The sequence below is a fragment of the Python bivittatus genome, unplaced genomic scaffold (assembly GCF_059951505.1).
Source record: "Python bivittatus isolate LINGU-HERP-01145 unplaced genomic scaffold, Pbiv_v1 ctg000700_np1212, whole genome shotgun sequence".
NCBI lineage: Eukaryota > Metazoa > Chordata > Lepidosauria > Squamata > Pythonidae > Python > Python bivittatus.
In genome coordinates, this window is record NW_028277098.1 from 31,462,812 (window position 1) to 31,484,711 (window position 21,900).

Here is a 21,900-nt window from a genome sequence, read left to right on the forward strand (position 1 = left end):
GGTTACTTTCTCCTGATTAAAACTCTGCAAAATTGTAATGAAGCAAAAACTGTCTCTCATTAAGGAAAGAATAAGATGGCTTTCTCATCTGATGTTCTGCTGGTGGCAGGGTTGTGTTGCAACGTGTTCCCAACGTTTTTTTTTTTTACCCCCAAACATTCACTGTAAGCACAGAGGAGCCATAATTATACCATATTTGATCCTTATCAAAGCAACTGATCCATGTATCGATTTACATAACGGAAAGCACATAAAACATGATTGCTTTTCACCTTTACTCTTCCCTGCTCGAAGGAAAGTTTCCCTTTGCAGACTTCATTTGAATATAGAAATCTCCAGTTGAAATTTGTGATGTTAAACAAACCATACCACTCATTCAACTTTTTAATTAAGGATTCAGTGTTCCGTCCCTTTTCAGGCATTAAAATTCAGGTGCAGTCATTAATCTTTCTAAACGAATTCACCTGTGGCTAATACTGATGTATTTTCTATGAGGCTTGTCATGGACTGCATAATGCATGCATAACCACTCCACAGTTAATTACACAAGAGATTATCATTAATGTCACAAAGATAAAACTGTTCTAGAAGCATTACCAAGGGTTTTTTTTTTCCTTTTAAAAAGCAGTGCCTTATTTTATCTTTGTTAGCAACAACATGAGCATTTAGAAACAACAACAAAAAAGAATGAGTTCACAGCACATGGAATCGATCAGTGATCATCAAAGCCTTCTTGAGATGGGTTGCGACTACCGCCATAAAGCCATTTATGGGGCGAATGAATTAACGTTGAATCGCGTAATGGTATAAACGGGCTCTGCAACAAAATGCCACAGGGCAGATGCTCCTTTTCCACCAGCTACGCTCTTGTCCAGAATGTCCCATCACCTTCCCCATTTTCCAATCCCCTTTCTGCAGCATTCTGGTCCGGCTGATTGTGCTGAGTGCTAGAAGTGTCTTTCTCTCTCCTCCAGGTTCTTTTATCTGCTACAGATTGTTCAAACTTCTTTAAAATTTGAGGTTTCTGTGAGCCTCCTGATGCCTCCCTCTTAAGCATAAATATTATAATTCCATTTGGGAAATAACCCTCAGATTGGGAATTATAATTTATATAGTAGTGTCTGCTACATACCTCACATAGCAGCTATGCCTTTATTGTTCCATGATTCTTGTGGTTAAGAGTGTTGGAACCATTTTCCACTGGTTTAAGGTCCCTGCCCATGGCCTTTGACTTTCCAATGGACCAATACATTAAAAACGACCAACTCTGAGCACTTTTTTTCCTTTTCTATGCTTTGATTCAAATTCAGGAGGCCACAAGAGGCTAGATAAATCTGTTCAAGAAATTGGAACTGATCCATGTTCTGCCTGCCAGTCCTCCCCTAATCTATTCAAAACTAGTTAATGTTGCTGATGAGAGCAGAACAAAAAGGAAAGCAATGCAAATGTGTGTGTGTGTGTGTGTGTGTGTGTGTGTTTTGTTTTAAAAGCAGAACCACAGAACTTTCTCCCCCCTCCAAAAAAAAAAAAAAACAGGTACTGAAATTTAAAGAGCGAAGGAGCTGTCTTTGGGGAAGGAACAAGTTCAGAGGTTGTAATGTAATAAAGGAATTTGAAAATAGCCAAGTGGTGCAATTAAAAAAGAAAAAAAAATCATGAAAACTCTATTTTCCAAAACAAATAAAACACAAAAGATGAGGGGAAAAAAGTTTAGCATTAAACCTAGAGGTAGAACTCTTATTTATTTATTTATTCATCAAATTTATATGGCCACCCATGTCACAAACAAGTGATTCTTGTTTGTGAAATTCTTCAAAGAGGACAGGACTGCAGGCAAATACTTTTTTTTACTTTTTGGGGGGCACATAGAGAGTGCAAAAAATTGCGTCCAAAGAAATCTCCAATTCATTTTGACAGAAGATCATGAAATGCAGATTTCATTTCATTTTCTTTTGAGATTTAAAAGTGTCACAATAAAAGTGTGTTTGTGTATATACTTATAACTTCACATTCACACACTTTTAGATCTTGGTCTTCTTTTTGCAAACAGGATTTTGGTCGTTTGGGGTTTTTTAAGTTAAGTTTTGCTTTTCATCGGTGGAAGAAAATGATCACGTGAGAAAGAGCCAGACCCAGAAACTGGCAGGAAAAAAGGAGGGAGAATTATTTTTCCTCTGAGGGATTTCAGAGGGAGGAAATTTACCTAACTCTCCGAGATACTGTACTCACAGCTGTAGGATTGCATCTGAAAAAAGCTATTTTGAAAGGGGCCCTGGCTCAGGAAAAGTCTGAGATAAATTTTTTACCCTGTAAAGTTTCACAATATTCCTTGTGGTTTACATTATAATTTTATCATTTTAAATTCTGCTTATCCAATTCTACTCATCCAATTTACTCCTTTCATGTGTAATATCAACACTCACCCATAAATAAACAACATCAATTACCAAAGGAGTATTTGGTACACAGACATATTATGGAGGAGCCTATCAAAATGAAATCTGAAAAACAACTAATATCACACAATTTCACCCAGTTGAAAGATCTTCTGAACTTCCTTTGTATTCTATTGGAACAATTGAATTTACCAGTTATTTTTCAATGCATTCAAAGGAAAGCAACTGAAATATTTAAAACTGACTTTTTTTAAAAAAAAAACTTATTGTGAAAACACTAGGCCTTGCTTCTTCACATTCATATTTCCTGCACTTTTGAGCACCTCACAACCAGAGTGCTGAAACAAAACCACCTACTTCAAAGCTATACCTCATACTTTCCTTTACCATCTGTTAAATCCCTAAAGTCATGCTTCTACAAACAATAGCAGATAATTAGATTTATGGATGTAATTTGATTTAAATGGATTCTAACAGCTATACAGTGATTCTGTGGATACTAGAAAGGAGACGTCTGAATAACTTTGTCCTAGACTTATTAGTTATTTCACAAAGACATTGATCTGGAAATGTTTTTGGTTTCTTGAGTCATACATAATTTATTTGCATTCTCTCCACCCCCCTGTCTGCAAGAAAGTGGCAAACATTTTTGGTCCTTATGTGTGTAAATGGTTTTTAAAATGGATTTCCCCCCCCCCCATTGATTTTGCTTGCAGAATAAAGTTGGTTGATATTTTATTTCAAATATAAATATGCACGAGTGTTAGGATTTCCAAGGCTGTAACCTGAGAAATCTGTATTTTTTCATGCATGGTAGAACATGCATGATTTATTAAATCTTCTAAAAACAGTGCTCATACCATGTTTTTATAAATCCCTGTAAACATATTAAGATATCATGTTCTCCTTTTTCTTAAGAACACACTTTTTAAAAGTTCTGCCAATTAAGTGCTCATGAACACTGGAAGTCTATATAGGAAAAGGGAGAAAAGAAGCTAAGAGTTCATTGTTGCCATGCTGGGAGATGTAAGATAACCATTTTTTTCTCCTTCTACAGTATTTCCCTAATGTGTCCAATGAAATGAAATTTACTACATTTTTGCAAAACTGGCAAAGCTACTGGCCTTTTTCAGAGATGTTTGGTAAAATAAGTAACTTTTTAATCCTGCAGAGCCACAGTGGCTTCTGATATATCATAGAAATGCATTGTTTCCATTTTAAAAATGATGGAGCATACTAGCATTTGTAACGGAAGGCTTGAGCGAGGAAGATACTGGAATGGAGGATCAAGGTTACCAGGAGGGAGGGGAAACATTTCAGAGCAAGCACTTTCTCAGCAAGAGCATGGGAATAGAAAGAGGAGGAGGCCGGTCCCTCCCTAGGGTTTCATGGGGTTATATCCACTAATATCTTTAGCATAGGTGTAGTCTGGCGAGATTCTGTCTATTAGGTGCAAGCTAATAAAGGAACTGTACTGTACTGAATTGCCTCATTGTTGTTCTTGGGCTGAACCTGACATATTACAGCAACAACATTAGAACACTCTAACACACATAAGGAATACTTTGCAACAGAACTCCCTTTCTGCAGGTGTAGAGAGAAGTCCATAGCATTTTGTGGCCTTTCACATGTCAGTCTTGCAAGGTAGTCTGGACAAGAAGCACACCCAGAAGTATTGGCTCCAAATTTATTGCAAGGTTACATTAACAGAATCTTGTATATCTGAAAGTACCTCTTTCCTCCCTTGCCTTTATAGTCCAAGAAAGTAGGGAGAGTCCCTCCTGAGACATTTGCCATGCTCCCATTCCTTCTGCGAACTTAGCTGCCACTTATCTGACTGTTGTCTAGTCTGCAGCTCTTCCTTCTGTCTCTCAAGGTCATTCCCACATACCATTACATCAGTTTATCTCCCAGGAACCTCTGGATTAGACCCTTCAATTAATTTAAAAAACTTTGCATCCATTTTTCTGTACTCTTTACATGGCTGCATTATAGAACACAGTTTTTTCATCAAAGAAGAAAAATCTTCTGTTTTCTAAAAATTACTTTTATCCCCTTTTATCTGTTTAAAACTTTCTTAAATCACAATCTTGTTAAGCTTTTTGCTTTTAAGTCAAAATGCTTTAAGATAGTACTTTTTTTCTCTTTTTAATTCCAAAAAGAAGGTGACTCACTGAGTGTCTTTATTCTTTCCTGCTAGTCAGAAGATCTCCATTAAGCTGTAAATTAATTGTATGCAAAAGTGTTTAAGAGAGTGAGGCTTCTATGGGTCAAGTGTCCATAAAGCTGACAGCAGTTTTGAGGGTGATAGTAACCTCTTGGCTTCCAAGCTACTCAATCCATGATTGACTGCAAGAAACTCAGTTCCTTCAGTCTCCTCACAAGGAGCAGCTATCCAGAGTCTAAGTGGGTGATCTCTTGATCTCTCCTTCTCCAGAAAGAATTTCGTTGGCCAGAACGTGCTGCCTGGCTGGCAATCTTCAGCTCCCTTCTCATGGAGATGCTCACAGGGACGTCTAACCCATCATAGGTCCTTACCCAGGAGCCCCATGGATACTAATTTATATTGGTAATTTCCCCAATTTTTTTTAAAAAAACCCTTTAACCAAAAATATTGACTGATTAACTGTTGCCACCAAGGATATTATATAATCTTTTATATTATGTCTAGTTTGGCTGTAGAAAAACACTGAAGAGGAGAATTACTATGGTAGCCAATCTGAAGTTGAATATATACTATAAGAAATTTTTTAAGACAGATTCTGTGCAATCCATATATTCTGTAAGTTTTTTTTAAAGAAGAACAAAGACTTTTTTGAGAAACTAGTATTTTGCAGACATTTTAAAGAAATTGTACATTTTTAAATTCTACCTTAACCTAACTTACTTCCTTAATTTGCTTTGTTTTTTAAAAACATGACATGCATTATGTATAACAACATACAAAATCTTATAATTTGGTGTAATTATCCATTGTAAAAATATAACGAGATTTATAATGAGATTTATTCAACCATACAGACTAAATAAACTATGCTGTTAAAGAATGAACTACAACCTGGTGTGTGGTAAGTGACTCCGAGAGAAGTATGGAAAAAAGAGGAGGAATAAGGGATGAAAATGATAGTAAAACCAGCAAAACTCCAGGAAGTTTTGATTATCTGGATTTAAAGTCTATATTTGGATCTTAAGATTCAAATATTGAAACTGAAATGGAAACAATTAATTTTCTTTCCCTTTTGCTGACATGATGAATTTCTTTGTTTACTGTTACCACCATCATAGCTGGCTCAAAACTCTGGATAAACACCAGATGGCAGCAAAGAGATACATAAAACCATTTATTATCACCTGGTGGTCATCTGGATCTTTGCAGTCCAGATATGGTAGACTATTTGCTATCTAAATGTACAGTGGTACCTCGGGTTACGAATTTAATCCGTTCCGTGACTCTGGTCGCAACTCGATTTGGTCGCAAGTTGAGGTAAAGTTTCCCATAAGGTTCAATGTAAATACGGTTAATCCATTCTGCCGTCCGAATTTGGTCGCACCCCGAGGTAAATTTCCCCAGAAGGTTCAATGTAAATACGGCTAAACAGTTCTGAAACATATGCATTTTATTTTTAAACCTCAAAAACATGAAAAAAAGTACAGTACAGCACAGTATGAAGAGGGAGAATGGGGTGGGGAGGCAGTTATTGTTTGGAGGGAGAGTCCCCCTCCAAAGGGACATCGGGGAGATCTCCTTCAGGGGTTTCCTCTCTTCTTTGCCTCTTAGCTGCAGGCTCAGTTCTGGGGAAAAACCTGTCTAAAGTCAGTTGCCAGCCTGCTGTGCATTTTCTTTGGAGCCATGCTGACAAGCACACCAAAAACCTTCCAAACGCCACAAAACACACCACAAGCCTCACCGAACGTCTCCTTGCTACCGCGATCTCGCCCACAGGAAGCCGCGACTGCGTGGCAGCAGGGAAAATGGCCGTGGATCCGGTTCGTAAGTCGAGGCGGAGTTCACAAGTCAAGGTAAATTTTTGGGGCCGGAGCTGGTCATATCTCAAAAAATTCGTAAGCAGAGGCGTTCGTATCCCGAGGTACCACTGTATTCCTAAATCTTCATTACATTATACAAATATTTATTTCCTTATTGCCAGTGAAGCTATGAGTTTAATGTAATTAAATTAGATGTTGAAATTTATTTCAGCTCCAACATGCATATGCCCAATCCATTCAATTTTAAAAATTAATATGTACTTTATTTCCTTAATCTATTTTTTCTGTTCATTCCAAAATAAATTGTGAGAAAAGGCTACAGCTTCTTTTGCTCCCAGTAGAGGGCAGGATGGCTTAGAACCAGGTGGTGGATATTATTACCCAGATGATCTCAGGAAGAAGAGCTATGCATGCATATGTGCTTTAAGTGAAGAGGGAATACTCTTCAGATGAAAAGCATTAGAAAAACAGACATGTAGCAAAGGCAAGGCACCATGATAGGCAAAGAATCAAAAGAATAGGCTTGGATAGCTTCAGTTGGAATGGAGAACTGAGGCATCAAGAAAAGCAGAAAAGCAAGATGTAGACAAGAATGTGTAGTGATAGTAAAGAAGGATAATCATCTCATAATAGGACATTTTAATTTCTCAAGTCCCTTCCTTCCTTCCTTCCTTCCTTCCTTCCTTCCTTCCTTCCTTCCTTCCTTCCTTCCTTCCTTCCTTCCTTCCTTCCTTCCTTCCTTCCTTCCTTCCTTCCTTCCTTCCTTCCTTCCTTCTAGGCAAATTTGAAAACTGCTAATATTTACTCCATTTTCTGTTGCTTTGATATCTACGCTTGCTTTGCAGACATAGTTTCTCTATTGCAAGTAGTACACTTCCTTGTAGAAAACTTGAAATATTTTTATGTTTGAAATCTGATCAACACAGGAAAATAAATCAGATATCCAAAGATAATTGACTTTGAGTAGGGAGCATTCCTTGCCCTTTCAAATTTGGTATCAATAGTGGCCACAATCCAAACTATTATTAACAAACATCTACTTTTCTGCTGCCATCCTGCTGCTTTAATCTAAAAATATGCAAATTACATGAGAAAAGAAACAAAGTTTGTGAATTTTAATGTCCAATTATTCTTTGCTTTCTTTATTCAATCTTCTCCTTTTTTTTCAGGTGTCAAGTGCCTCCCATATTCATACAAAATATGCTTGAAAACAAAAATGCTGCTGAAATATTAATCCGGCATTACACTGCAGTACTGTGTTGTTTCTAAATGGGAATATTTGACATACAAAGCTTTTTATTACCAAAGCATATCATTAGTCCTTCTAAGTGGGTATAGTCAACATTGTAGATGAGATGCTGAAGATCAACATGGAGCTCTTCTGCATTATAAGTATTCAGAACTAGCCCCATCATGAAACAGAGTGGGGCACTGGTCTCAGATGGCAAGCACCAAGGGTGCTGGATTTACACCACACTCTTACCTTGATGATGCGGTTGATTCATTTTCTGGGGACTCAAAAGCATTGATTCTTAAAGCAACCATATAGGCTGGGTAAGTACAACATGCTAAGACAGAAAAAAAGAAAAATAGAAAAAAGAAATGGAGTAAAAGCACAGACACTGGAATTGCTGTACAAATGCAGCTTCTAGGTCATTAACTCTTCTGATTCAGAGTGCTGTAAATACCCAGCCTGTTCTATTTCCCTAAGCTAGTTTATACTGTTCTTGAGTGCGGAGGGTGATGCCATGCCATTTGTCAGTGCTAAAGTAAATGCAGTCTGCTAATCCAGTTGCCCAAGCAGCACTGTGATTGCTGATTTGGAATACCAAGTTTCAGGAGTAGGCTCCTTGCCAGGACAGAGATTTTTGGCCAGCTACATTTCATCTTGAAAATCTCTTTTTCAAAGACCCAATAGGATGGATGGATATGGAAGAAAGCCATTTTTCCCCCTCTTACTGTTAATTCTCCATAATACAAAAATGGATACATTTACAATAATTATTTCAGCTTCAAGAGAATGTTTCTGAAAGTAATTGCCAACATAAAGATGACCTTGAATTGAACTTGATTCCTGGTGACTTCTGGGATATTTCTCCATTTCTCAGTCTAGCTTACAGTCCTAATATTCCCTATGGTCTCCCATCCAAAAACTAACCACTTTTAATCCTGCTTAGCTTCCAAACCCAGAAGAAGCCAGGTGCTACAAGTACATGATATGCAATTATCCATATCTGTAGTATTATTTCTCTAAGCAAGCCATCAGTAATAATCTGGTACTATTGCCTATGGTAGAGTCAACTCTGATGCCTCAGGGATTGGTATGATGTGCTTCTCAAGATCACCAGTAAGTTTCCAGATGCAATTCAAAGTGCTGGTTACCACCTATAAAGCCCTTCAGGGTATAGGGCCTGGCTATCTGAGGAATTGTCTGTCCTCCATTACTTCTGCCCACCCTGTAAGTTTCAATAGAGTGGAAACTCTTCATGTGTCATCTATGAAGCAATATCATCTGATTGGACTTTGGAAGTGCGCCTTCTCTGCTCCAGCACTTACCCTCTGGAATAGCATCTCCCTCAGGTTTAGACTGCCCCTGCAGAAAACATTACTGTTTAAGCATGCACCCTACAAGCCTTTAGATGTTACTTAAAAATGTGTGTCACCCCCCCCCCCATGATATATGTGACTGTGATATATGTTTTCCCCACTATATGATATTCATGTTGTTGCTTTTGTTGTGTTTAGATACCAAATTCGATTCAATTTTATACTGCCCAGGGTCTGTTTTGAATGATAAATCAGAAATATATATATGAATATGAATATGAGAATATATGTAGCTCAGGGTTGAACTGTGGAGTTCTTGGGGTTCTCTGAGCCTGGTTATTTTCTTATCAACTAGGTAACATCTTCAATGCTAGAAGGGAGTGTGGTTTGCTCTCTGTTTATATGTAGTAACTTGCCCTGTCAGTGTTGCTGGGGAAGTTGTTTTTTCCTTGGTAGTTCCTAAATTAGGCTGTTGTTTACTGCTTGATTGTTTGTCTCATGTTAATCCTGGTGTTAATCCCTGCTTATCTGGGTGTTGATTACAGCAATCAGATAAATAAGATCAGAACAACAGTAACAGAATGGATATAGTTAACTAAAAACACTCAAAACCTTGCAGGTATAACTCTTACTTTCAGAAAAGTTTCCAAGTGTACAAAGAATCAGCAGAAAGAAAAACTGACCAGCCTATGGGCCAACAGCCCAAACCTTGCCTTTTCATCTATATTTTTCAATCATTCTTTTGCAGGAATCTAATCTGATCAAATCACAGCACATCTTTCTGAAAGAACTAGCTTAATAAATGTATATTCTGCAATATAGCTTTTGTAAAATTTATCATTGCCTTGAAAATGTTAATTAGTTCATTTAGTTAGCTATTCAGCTAAATTTAGCTATTCAGCTTCAAGCTTCTGTAATGCCATATGAGGATTTCATAAACCTAAAACTGGAAGATTTCATACTAGGATAAGGTGCATCTTTGAAGGGGTACTTCTCTTTATCAGAGAACTGAGTGAAACATGTAAAGAAAAGCAGTGAACAGAAGTGGCACCCCACCCTTGGTCAGAGCATAGTGGCTGCCCTATTTTACTTTCCCTGCTGATAGGGAGCTTTGCATATGTCCCAAGGACCCTCAGAAAAAGGAAAGAAAATCACAAAGTAAAGACCAAGTGGTAACACCTAATCAAGAAAAGGCAATCTCAACTCCTATTTTGGATCAATCATCACCAAGTAAAAACAAGCTTTACCAGGAAATTGTGAAGGTGGGATGAAGAGGCAGGACCGAAGTTTGAGATTGACAGAAATATTGTCATGGAATGTCTGCTTACTTAAAATGAGTTTAAATCTTCAGGACCAAATGATTTGTATCTTACGGTACTGAAGAAATTAGGTGATAGCCTGTATTATGAATTGCCATTATGGAATCCTGGAGAACAGATCAAGTCTGACATCAATTGCTGAAAGATTGTAGAGCAAAACATCAAGAAATTGATCTGTAAGTATCTTGAAAAATAACGTGATAGTTACCAGAAATCAGCATGCATTTGTCAAGAAAAAAAGCAAACATCTTTTTTAAAAAATGGGAAACTTCTTTAATAGATTCTGGGAATGCTATAGACATACTATCCCTTAACATGAACAAAGAATTTGACAAATTACCCCACGACATGCTGACTAGCAAGCTAATTAAATTTGAGTTGGATGGCATGACAAGTGGATACATAGCTGGCTTGGAAATTGCACTCAAAGGATGCTCAGAAAATTGGAGAGAGATATCAAGTGAGTGCCATAAAGATCAGTTCTGGATTTTCTACTTTTCAATATTTTCATTAAGGATTTGGATAATGGGATGCAAGGAATTCCTATCAAATTTGCAAATGATCCAAGATTGGGTGAGATAACTAATACCCCAAAGGAGAGAAATAAAATGATCTTGATAGATTGGAGAAATTCAGTAAAAGTAATAGCATGAAATTTAACTGAGACAAGTACAAAGTTGTTCTCAGGAAACAAAAGCCAAATGAAGAGCTGTAGGAGTTATGCTATTTGGCTTAGTAGTAGTGTTTGTGAAAAAAATCTAGGCATAGTAGTTGACTGCAAATAGAATCTTAGCCCACACTATGATGAGGTTAGAAAGAAGATAAATGTATTTCTAGAATGCACCTGCAGAAATAAAATTTTGAAATCATAGAAATAATTCTACTCTATTTTGCTTTGCTCAAAGCTCATCTTGAGTCCTGTGTCAAAGTCTGGGGCCCACACTTTAAGAAGAATTTAAATAAATCAGAACAGGTTCAAAGAAGGGCAAAAAGATAAGGGGACAGTAACTGAGCCCCAAGGAACAGAGATTGAAATTCCTTGGTATGCTTAGCCTTGAGACATGATGACAGAAGGGAGATATATCATTCTTCAAATACAGGAAGGCTGTCACATAAAAGAAAGTCAACATTTTCTCTCATTGCAGAATGAAGGACATAGAATAATGGATTTCAGTTATAAGGAGGCAGATTCCACCTGCACATTTGAAAACTTCCTAAAAGTAAGTACGCTTTGTTACTGATTTCCCAAAGAGATACTTGGTGTTCCTTTCCTAGATATTTTCAGGTGAACAGGATGAAGCCATTTGCTGAAATGTTTTAATTTGGATTACTGCCTTGAGGAGAGGTTGGACTTCAGTGAATTGAACAGCTCCTTCCAAACTCTAAGATTCTATGATTCCCTATGAAACACTGTTTTCCACCAGGCAGATCCACCAGGATTTGTACAGACCAAATTCATATTCTGCCAAATTCTATCCAATTTTTTATTTTAAAGTACAAATACTAACATTATCTTTAGTTTTGTAAATAAAAAAATTAAAAATGGGCTTCTCTTTACTTCGATTTCTGACCTCCAAAGAGCCAGTGGGTTTCACTTAAGGATGGAAGGGTCAAGCCCTTCACGACAGACAAACTCAGGAAACAAGAACTAGTTGAATTTCTGAAAAGACCTTTATTACTAGTAGGGTATTGTAACAGAATTTTGAAAATAAGCAAAACAATTTCCAGCTGAACTTACACATAACATAATTAAGGTGGAGCTGCTTTGAGTTTCCTTCTCACATTTCCTTCTTCTGTAACAATCCTGCTTAATGGCAGTGTTCCCTTCTCCACTTTCCCAGGATGCGTTAGATATTCCATCACAGGGAGTGGGTTCATGCATTGCTAATCTATTCATAAAATGGGGATCAACCATTGTAGCTTTATTTCTTAATTCCAGAGTTCTAGGAGCACTTCTGGGCGCAACCTGAAATATCATAGCACCAGGTGGAACCAAATTAGAATATCCATTTGTGTCCTTTCCATTTGTGTGATTTCATCTCTGATCATGCAGCCTTTACAGGTTCAATTTATTCTTCCCACTATTTTTGTTTTCTTTCTCCCCCCATTCCCCCCACTTTTTGTCACAAGGAAGAGTTTGCTGGAGTAAGAGATGACAGAAGTCTTCTTCTTTAGGATATGTAAGTTGGTCTGCCAAAAATGTTGGCCTGTGTTGGATATTATCTAGATAAGTCCAGCTTTTGTTTGTGGCTTCCATTAAGCAATTTCCTGATTCTAGTTAGCAGCAAAATATCTACTGTACAACGAGCACATCAATGCATCTGAAAGCATTTTCAGACAAGCGTTTAATGCCTTTGCACAAGTTGTACTCAAGAGCTTCAGGGAGGGAAACACATAGGCTTCAACTCAACTGACAACACTCTGTGAAGTCTACTTTGCATTTCTGGACATATGTTCATTTTCAGCTCATGAGCTAGCAACTTACTGGCCTGATGCACTAGCTCCAAAAAGCTTCATTTTTCTTATTTATTGGTTCAGCAACATGCCTTGTGGAGTATATTGCAAGATGTCATTCTAACAAGCATGTAAATAGGCTGTAGAATCAGAAGCAGATTTCACACAGGACAAGTTCCTCTCTTCTTTCTTTTTTATCAGTGGGTTTTTACTGCTAAAAGCCCAGCGGGATCCATCTAGTTTACAAAGGCGTTGCCTTCTTACCCACAGTGTGTGCTCAAATATACCATCCCACACAGAGAGATTTTTTAGCCCTCTTTGCTGATTGCTTTTCTGGCTGCTCAGCTCATATTTGTCACAAGTTTGCAAAACCCCGTGTCTAAAGAAAACAGAAGCACCATGTTCATTGCTAATCTCATTACAGTAACAGCAAGAGAACTAACACCCCAAAGTATAGCCGGCAAGCCAGCGACTGTATAGACACGGACTTCCACGCCATGCACAGCATGATTCCCGTCAGAACATGCATAGCCATTGCCTCACTTCAACAATGGCCAACGCCAAGTGTGTGTTTGTAATTCCTTGCTACTGAGTCCCTTTGGTCTTCTTTTAAATGGAACAGAGCCACATGGGGACAAAGTCACTATCTCAGCTTCCATTCCAAAGGCCATGTCTTTGCCAAGACACAAAGTACTTTCCATGCTACATTTTCCCTCTAAACCTGAAAAGATTTGACTCTGTCAAAACCTGACTTCCAGGGAACAGGACTTTTTCTTTTTCCCATATTGTAAAAATGGATATATTTTTTTTAAAATCTCATATCTGGATCTTTCTTTCTTTCTTTCTTTCTTTCTTTCTTTCTTTCTTTCTTTCTTTCTTTCTTTCTTTCTTTCTCTAAGCTTATTGTTGTCATGAGATGGTGGAGGCTGCTCTCATTTTTTTTATTCTGTTGGTTAACAGAGCCTAGCCTTCAGAAGTTGGTATTATGTACTGTAAAGAAAGGAAATATTCTTTTACTTTAATACTTTAGATCAAAGGTAAAGAATGGCACTACTGAATTGCCTACTTTTATGGGTGGGAAATGTTTCTACTGAATGTTTCTTAGTGAACAATTTTGCAAAAACAGAGCCAGGGTAAACACTGATTTGTCACATAACCATCCCATTAGTTCAGGGGGAAAGAAATCTAATTGTACCAGGCTTTTTAGAAGTTTGGTGAATCAAGAAAACATTCCTTGAGTTACCTTGAACATTTTAGAAATACAATCTCTCGCTGTCCTCTTTGCACTTTTCTGGGGAAAGCTGAATGCTAGCTGGACTTTATTTGTAGTTATATCATCACATTATAAATCTGTTAGCAGATAAATATTCACATTCTTTCCCAACAGGTTCTATGGCAGATTTTTGTTTTTTTAGAAATCCAGACCTAAACCAAGGGGAAAATGTTGTGTCATCATCAGACTTCCCCCTTGCTTGGTTGTTGTGAGAAAAGAAATAAAACTGTGTAGACCCTGCTCCAATAGGATATTGCAGAATGTCGCAAGTTTCAGGTGAACTGGGCATATGTTACAGATGTCGCTAGCAAGCAACAACCCACCAAAGAATCAAATCCACATTCCAGAGTAACAAAAGTCTTATTCATGATTATCCCATGCTTCTGTACTACATGCTCAAATTAAAATAGTGTAATAGACCCAGTGTGCAGTAGTGTTTATGATGCTGGACTAGACACTGGAAGGCCATGTGTACTTGTCCTTCCTTAGCCATGAAGCTGGCTGGGTGACTTTAGGTCAGTCACTCTCTCTCAGCCCAACCCACCTCACAGGGGGTTCTTGTGGTAGGGAAAATACAAGATGGGAACATTATGTATAGTTCCTTGAGTTGTACAAAATACAGGCAGGATATAAATCAAAGAAATATACCACAAATAATATACTCAGAGGAGTATCTAAACAATTCTAAGCTACTTAATTTTAAGTAATTTAAGCAATTATTCTTATTTATTGTGCCAAGCAAGGGCTCTCAGCTCTTGTTTGAAAAAGCCTACCCTCAGATTTTAACACTGAAAAGTATTATGTGCAAGGTAGTACCTTACTTTTAATTTATGACTGGTTACTTTTGGGTTGGAACAGTTAGAAAGCAGTTGCTACACAATTTACAGTTCTAATTTATACAGTGAAGACAAGAGTGTGATGTACAACCTGCCACCATTTCTGCAATGTGCATTCTATTTATAATAATTGGGAATTATTTGACACATTTCTGTATTTAAACCTGACTTTGACAGGAATCAAAGTCAGATTTCTAGTAAATGTGGGACATGCTGTACAACTTTTTCAGAATAAACAAGTGAAATGCATTTATAGTGGGAATTGGATTAGTTGACTGGATTGGTTGGCATGCTTCATTTATCTTATCGGTGAAATACATCAAAACAACCCTTTTAAAAACATTTTAATTTCTGAGATTTTTTTTTTTCAGCATCCAACCTGGAGAAAGAGGTTTTGCTTTGTTTTAAAGGTTGCAGTCTTGGGAACTATTATGAGACTATACGTCCCATTTATTACTATTTATTGGAATAAATGTGCTTAGGAATGTACTGCATGGGCCCCTAGAAATGTTTCTATGCCATCACCAGTCTAGGTTGTTTTACTCTCTGAGCTGTTTTGTAGACTGCCATATGCCTGGCATGAGAAAGTATGAACAGATGTAGCTCTAACAGGAAGTCTGAAGACTATCGCAGATGTTTAGTGCCAATAAGGACAATGGTAAAGTGCTGGGGGGTGTCCAAAAAGGATTACTCAATGCCTGAACATGTCTCATCTCTTGCCAGTGTCACACAAATGATGTCATCCCCTTCAGGACATCTGTGCACACACTACAAATATCTGCTGAAGGAAATATTTACTGCACTCAATTGCATGTGTTCCAGCTTCTGAAGAAAAACAGAGTTTGGGCTGCATGGAAATCACTGCCCTTACAGTCACACACATGAAGGTTTTTCCCTTTGCAAATAACTATACTGTCTATTGACTTGAGGAGCTGATATCATTTAAGTGATATTGCTGGAGTTTATTGGGACTATTTCCATCTTTTTGAAAGTATAAATAGGTATAAATGTAAGCATACAGATCTGTGCTGTCTCTGGAGGGCTGGACTCACACACTTAATGGGACCAATGAGAAATGAGTGGATTAAAAAAAAGCCCTTTTTTTAGCTATTCCAATGAGATGCATAGTTTAATATTTTACTTGTTTTTAGGGCAGAAGTGTTGGTGAAAGAGAATGGAATGGGTAGATACACACAGACCCACGTGTGTGTGTGTGCATACACACACACTGATTATTGCTATATATCCATAACAGAATAACAGGTAAATTATAAAGTTGTTTTATTCCAGTCACCTGCATTATGCAATGAAGAATATTAATAATCTGCATGGACTGAAGGCTTTAGGCAGCTTGGGCAATACATGTTCCCCAAATATTTTTGAATCCCACTTCCATCAGCCCTATGGATGATAGAAGATTCAATCCAACAACATCTGGAAAGTCACACCAGGCCCACTACCATACTAGGCCACATTCTGTTCTATAATAGTGCAAACATACAGTATGTCAATAAACGTACTCATACTGCAAAAACTGTTCAAATTACAAATAAATGTCTTCAGCATTGCAACTAAAGGCTCTTATTCTTGAGGAAAGGGAAAGAACAAAGAGCTAAGCAAGTGGATAATTCTTTGTATATGTGTTCCAACCAGCAATTCAAATTTGTACAAAAATGGAAAGAATCCGGTGCTTGAGATATATCTTATCTTCCTCTCTCTCTCTCTCTCTGTCTCCAGCTCTGTCTCTGAGCGATGCTAACTCTGAACCCTGAAGTCTGTGCTCCATTCAAAACCAAAGTTAAATTTTCACACTGATTTTGAAGACAGAGGACCAAATTAGCTTTGGAGTATTTGGTTGATTGCCACCAGAAATTTATCCATTACCATTCTGGGAGGTGGAATAACATTCAAGTTTTCCGAAATAAAATGGGAAAAAATGGTACACAATATTGACATAGATTTGTTATTACAAAGTAATGTGAATGCACAGTATTTGTGCATATTGATATGATTCAAGCCAGTTAATTATTTCAGGTGTGGGAATTCCAAAGCATTTACAGAGCTTTTATCATAAGTTGCCCATTCATTTCAGTGCTGGGATTTATCTATCCTGTAGTCAATGTTGATTAAATGCCATACTGAAACAAAACGGAAAAACTGAATAGTATTACTGAAGATGAAAAATGCCAAGTTAGGAAGAGGGTAAACTCTTTTATACACCTGACAGAATTCTATCAATTAAATGCAAATATGCTACACTGATAACTAGAAAAATTATAGGACCAGCTTTGTAAAAGTTCGTCTGTATTCTGACTTTAAACTAAGTGTACTGGGGTTGTATTGGTGTATCAGTATAAAAAATTGAAATTTTTTATACTGTTTCTATTCATACTTGGTGTAAACAGATAACATTAAATCCCAGTGAAAGCCAAAATATTTTTCATATTTTTTTTAAAGGATCCAGATAATAATACTCTGGGAATTTGGTGAATGTGATTAATTCTTCAAAGTAGTGATAGCCAATGACACGCTCCAGAAAGATTTCTCCAACGGGATGCTACAAACGTTTTCATTCTAATGTATTAGTTGCCTAAAGCTTGTGATGTTTAAGTTGCCCAGACAAGAACAGTTATACAAATATTTACAGTGTGCCACAGTCTTCTATTAAAGCATTATTTGGTCATTGATTTACAAACAATCTTTCTGGTACTGGGCAATAGGTTAGATACAAACAAAACCCATATATTTCATTGAGACTGACCTGACACACGTAGAGGCACATGTGTATACACTATGTAGCAATACGCAAAGAATATGTTTGTGTGTATGTGGACCTGCACATACATGCATACAGTGCTATAGCTCTTGATAAGAAAAAGAGATATAAAAAATAAAGTTTAGAAGCCAGGACTTAACTGTACAATAACTATGAAATTACAGTATCATGTTTCTTTCATGCATTCAAACAGAATCTCACTCTCTCTGTCATCTGGAGTGTCTACCCTGCTGGGAAGCATCAATTTGTTTGCTGATCTTACTGAGAAACATTCAGTCACACCATTTATGGCTACTGGAGCCTGTAAAACTATTACAAAGATTTAAATGAATGACTGGAGAAATATTTCTCCCCCAAGCTTTTGAAAGTTCATTGTATCCAACCACATATTCTTATTTAATAAGAATTTTGCTCTGAGGGACCACTGCTGCTTACTGCTACTTACTGCTGTTTATCATTTTTTTAAAAACAGAAATGAGACTCCCAAAAGTGCATACCATGTTTATGTCTTTTTATCCCTCCAGCAACTAACAAAGTAAACTATAACTAGTTTTAAGGCTACAGTGTTATAACTGAATTGGTTTTCTTTTTCACACTGCAGTAAATTTTATTAGACTATGTGGAGATTTCTACTCTGAAATTAATTCATACATATGCAGTTGCCTGTAAGTAAGACACCATGTGTACGTGTGTGTCTGTTTGCATACACAACTATTTGGTTAAAAAAAAAAAAGAATTTTAAAATCATCCCAAGCTACAAAAAATGGCTAGGTTTGCTACATTTGGTTATCTGAAGGCAAATGCTCCCATGAAAACCGAACCAGACTAAACCAAACCAAGACAAAATGACTAGGTTACTAGCAAGTTATTTTATAATCTCCACATTTTACCATACACAAAACTTTCCATTTAAAGAAGAAGTGCATCCAAGTTCATAAAAATTAATCAGTAAGATGCAAATTAAGCAGAAGCGATTACAAAATAATTCTTTCTCTCTCTCTCTCTCTCTCTCTTTCTCATAGACACAGACACATAAATTAAGTTAGTAATGATTTCTATGGTTTGATTTCCTAAAGAGATGGCAAAATAATCCAAAAATCTGTTGCTCCAGAGAAGTGAGAGAATTTTACCCATTTGGGTTTAAAAAAAAAATCAATAAAATTGACTGATTTAACAATAAATGGACAAGTTAATCTCCATCATTTTAAAGCAAGAATCGTTAAACCACCATATTACATATGGAACCAGATACATGTATGTTTCCCAGAAGTCTAGAACAAATCACTTCCATATTGCTGCCAAGAAAAAGTAGAATGGCCATGGCCATGTAGTCAATAGGAATTGGGCTGGGGTCAAGGAAGTTATGGGTACCACTCAATCAGGCCCACTCAATCAATCATGAAAATCTAGGAAATGTGAACAGGATGGGATCTTTAAAAAATTACTGCCAGTTTATACATTTGAATTTAAAAAATCCTAGAAACAATATATGCTGTCTCTTTCCTTATGTGTTGGACTCCAGATTTGGAAAGCAGATAAATGCTGGGATTCATTTTTTTAAAGTCACTTTACTACTGTCTATCTATCCAACACATTTTGGCAATGTGTTGACCACCCAAAGATTTTTATGACTTTATTTTGAAGTTTATGGTTGCTAGATACTGTATACTCACTGCTCACTGTATATAGGATATTTGGTTTTGGAAAGTGCAGCCTTTCTGGGGACAGAAAGAACTGATTGAACTTGTTTTCTCTGTGGGTTAGGAAGAGTATTAAATGATTCACTAAAGATTTAATAGCAAAAACCTACATGGAGAAATACTTCACACCTTTTCAAGAAGAGGCAACACTTTAGCTTCCATTGTAAGTGCTGTCATCACATACTCACGGGTGGGTCTTTAATCATCTTCTTTTAAAACTATATTTTGATTGGGTTTAATTTCAGGTGGCTCTCAAGGAATTTGTGCTTTCAAAAGAAAGCAATTTAATTTACAGTATGATAAGAGTTGCAAGGGTCCCTTAATTGAAGGGTCTGACATACTGATAGGACAAGCCTTTTAATACCAATTACCCAAACAAAGGACCCTCTCAATTTTTCTCTCCTTCTCTCTTCTTTCCTTCTTCCACCTTTTTGACCAATGCCAACATGAATCCACTGTACAGCAAGCCTTTTCAAAGTTTTCATAAATAATGAATAAATGATAAAATAACCAAATCTATTTCTTTTAGATCCAAGCCGCATCTTATGATTTCATTTAGGTTTATATGGAATGATCTGCAAAAATCAAGAGCACAAGCACAGGCAACCATCATTGCAGTGGGTGGAATTGGGAAATGGAAAGATGGCCTTCAAAATACCAGAGCATCATTTATTTGGGCAATGAAAAGCAGAGCTTACGAATATACTGTAGCTTTCTCTAAGTTCCCTCATCCAATCCATATGTGGCTTCTGATTAATACTGAACATATTGAAACTGAAAATTGAAACTTCTCTGTAAAGTTAAGATTGTTAAGATCAGACTACAAATTATGGGACATATGACTCTGTTTCCCAAAAAGATTGATTCCTGGCAAATTCCTCAACATATGACATCTAATACAACATAGTTTTTTATAAATAATAAATAAATACTTATTCTTTCAATGGCCCAAATAGTACATACGCTTTCTTTGTCATGCTTGATGTGGTGTTGTCATTATGTATTGTTTTCTTGGGTAGGACTGGGAGGTGTTTCCAGCTACAAGCATGCTTGGCAAAAACAGATTATCTAGATCTATTTAAGTCTGTGTTTAGCCCTGGATATAGTACAAAACCATCCTTAGTTGTTCTGATTGATGACGTCTACTAGGAAAGATGCAAGGGAGTGCTGTCATGTTGATACTGGACCCCTTAGTGGTCTTTGACACCATGGATCATGGGAAATGGCTGGAGAGATACAATTGATTAGGAATTGGAGGCACTTTGTTACACTAATTCTGTTCCAATCTGCAGTTATGCCATCAGAAATTTCTGTTTGGCCCATAGTGTTTGAATTGTTGGATTCACTAAATTGTATTCTTTTCCCCCTGCACTTCAGTATCTATATAAGGAGATATACCATCATGTACGTTTATGATACTCAACTCTGTCTCTCATTTCCCCCTGGATTAGGAAAAAATTGGAGCGTTACTTGTAAGCTATCTAAAGACAGTGATGAACTAGATGAGGACCAACGAACTGAAGCTGAATCCTAATAAGATGGAGATACTGTAGATAAGTCATTCTCAAGTCAAGAATTATAAAAGTGGTATCTACTGGAAGAAATAGCACTCCCTAGGAACTAGGGAGACATAGATCCATGCTCAACCTGTCAGTTGGATTATTGCAATGCCTTCTACATGGGTCAAGACAATCTGAAAGCAACAATAGGTGAAGAATATAGCTGTCCAATTGTTAAGTTGGGTGGTTCTATGGGATCATATAACACTGGGACTGAAAGTGCTACTCTGATCACCTGTGAGCTACTATGCTCAATTTAAGGTGTTGACACCTCTTCTACCACCATCAAACCTGTCCATTAAAGTCAGCTGGAGAGGCCATACTTGTGGTCCCACTGATGGATTCAGTTCACAGCACAATGGCTAGGAGTAGGACTTGCCAGCCCAATTTTAGTTCAGTACTTTCATCTAAGAGGTATTTGACTGGATTCTGCACTGGGTTCTTTCAGAAAATAACTGAAGATACATTTGTTCACCCATGCATTTCTAGGGTGACACTACTCAACAGCCAGGCTACCTTTATATTCCCCATTATTTTCCTTTTTTGCTTTTTAACATGAATTTAACTTTTATATTGATTGTTTTTAAGCATTGTTGGCTTTACTGTGGTTTAATTTGAGATTGTTTTTATTAGTCTTTTGTAAATTGCTCAGGTGTCCTGTGGGAGGAGAAGTATAGAAATGTAATATACTAAATAGGATAAAATAAAAACATCAAGTATACCCCATAATTTGATTTCATGTACTTCATGACAAAGGCTCTATGCCTAGCAAACTATTTCTTACCCTGACCATGAAAAAAGCTTGCTCTATACTTCTTAGTAAAGGATACAATGTAAAATCCTTTTTAGTCCATGTATATTGTCAATAGATTCTGTCAGTGTTCCAGATTTGTAATTTGGTCAGGCTTTCCTTCTTTCTTAACCATCTGACACTGTAGGTGTTAACAAGCTAAAGTGAGCCATTGAGCAATCTGAACAATACACCTAAAGACTCAGCAAGTTAGTAAGGTCTCTGAGGTTGAGCCATGTAAAAGTCAAGTAATTAAACACCAA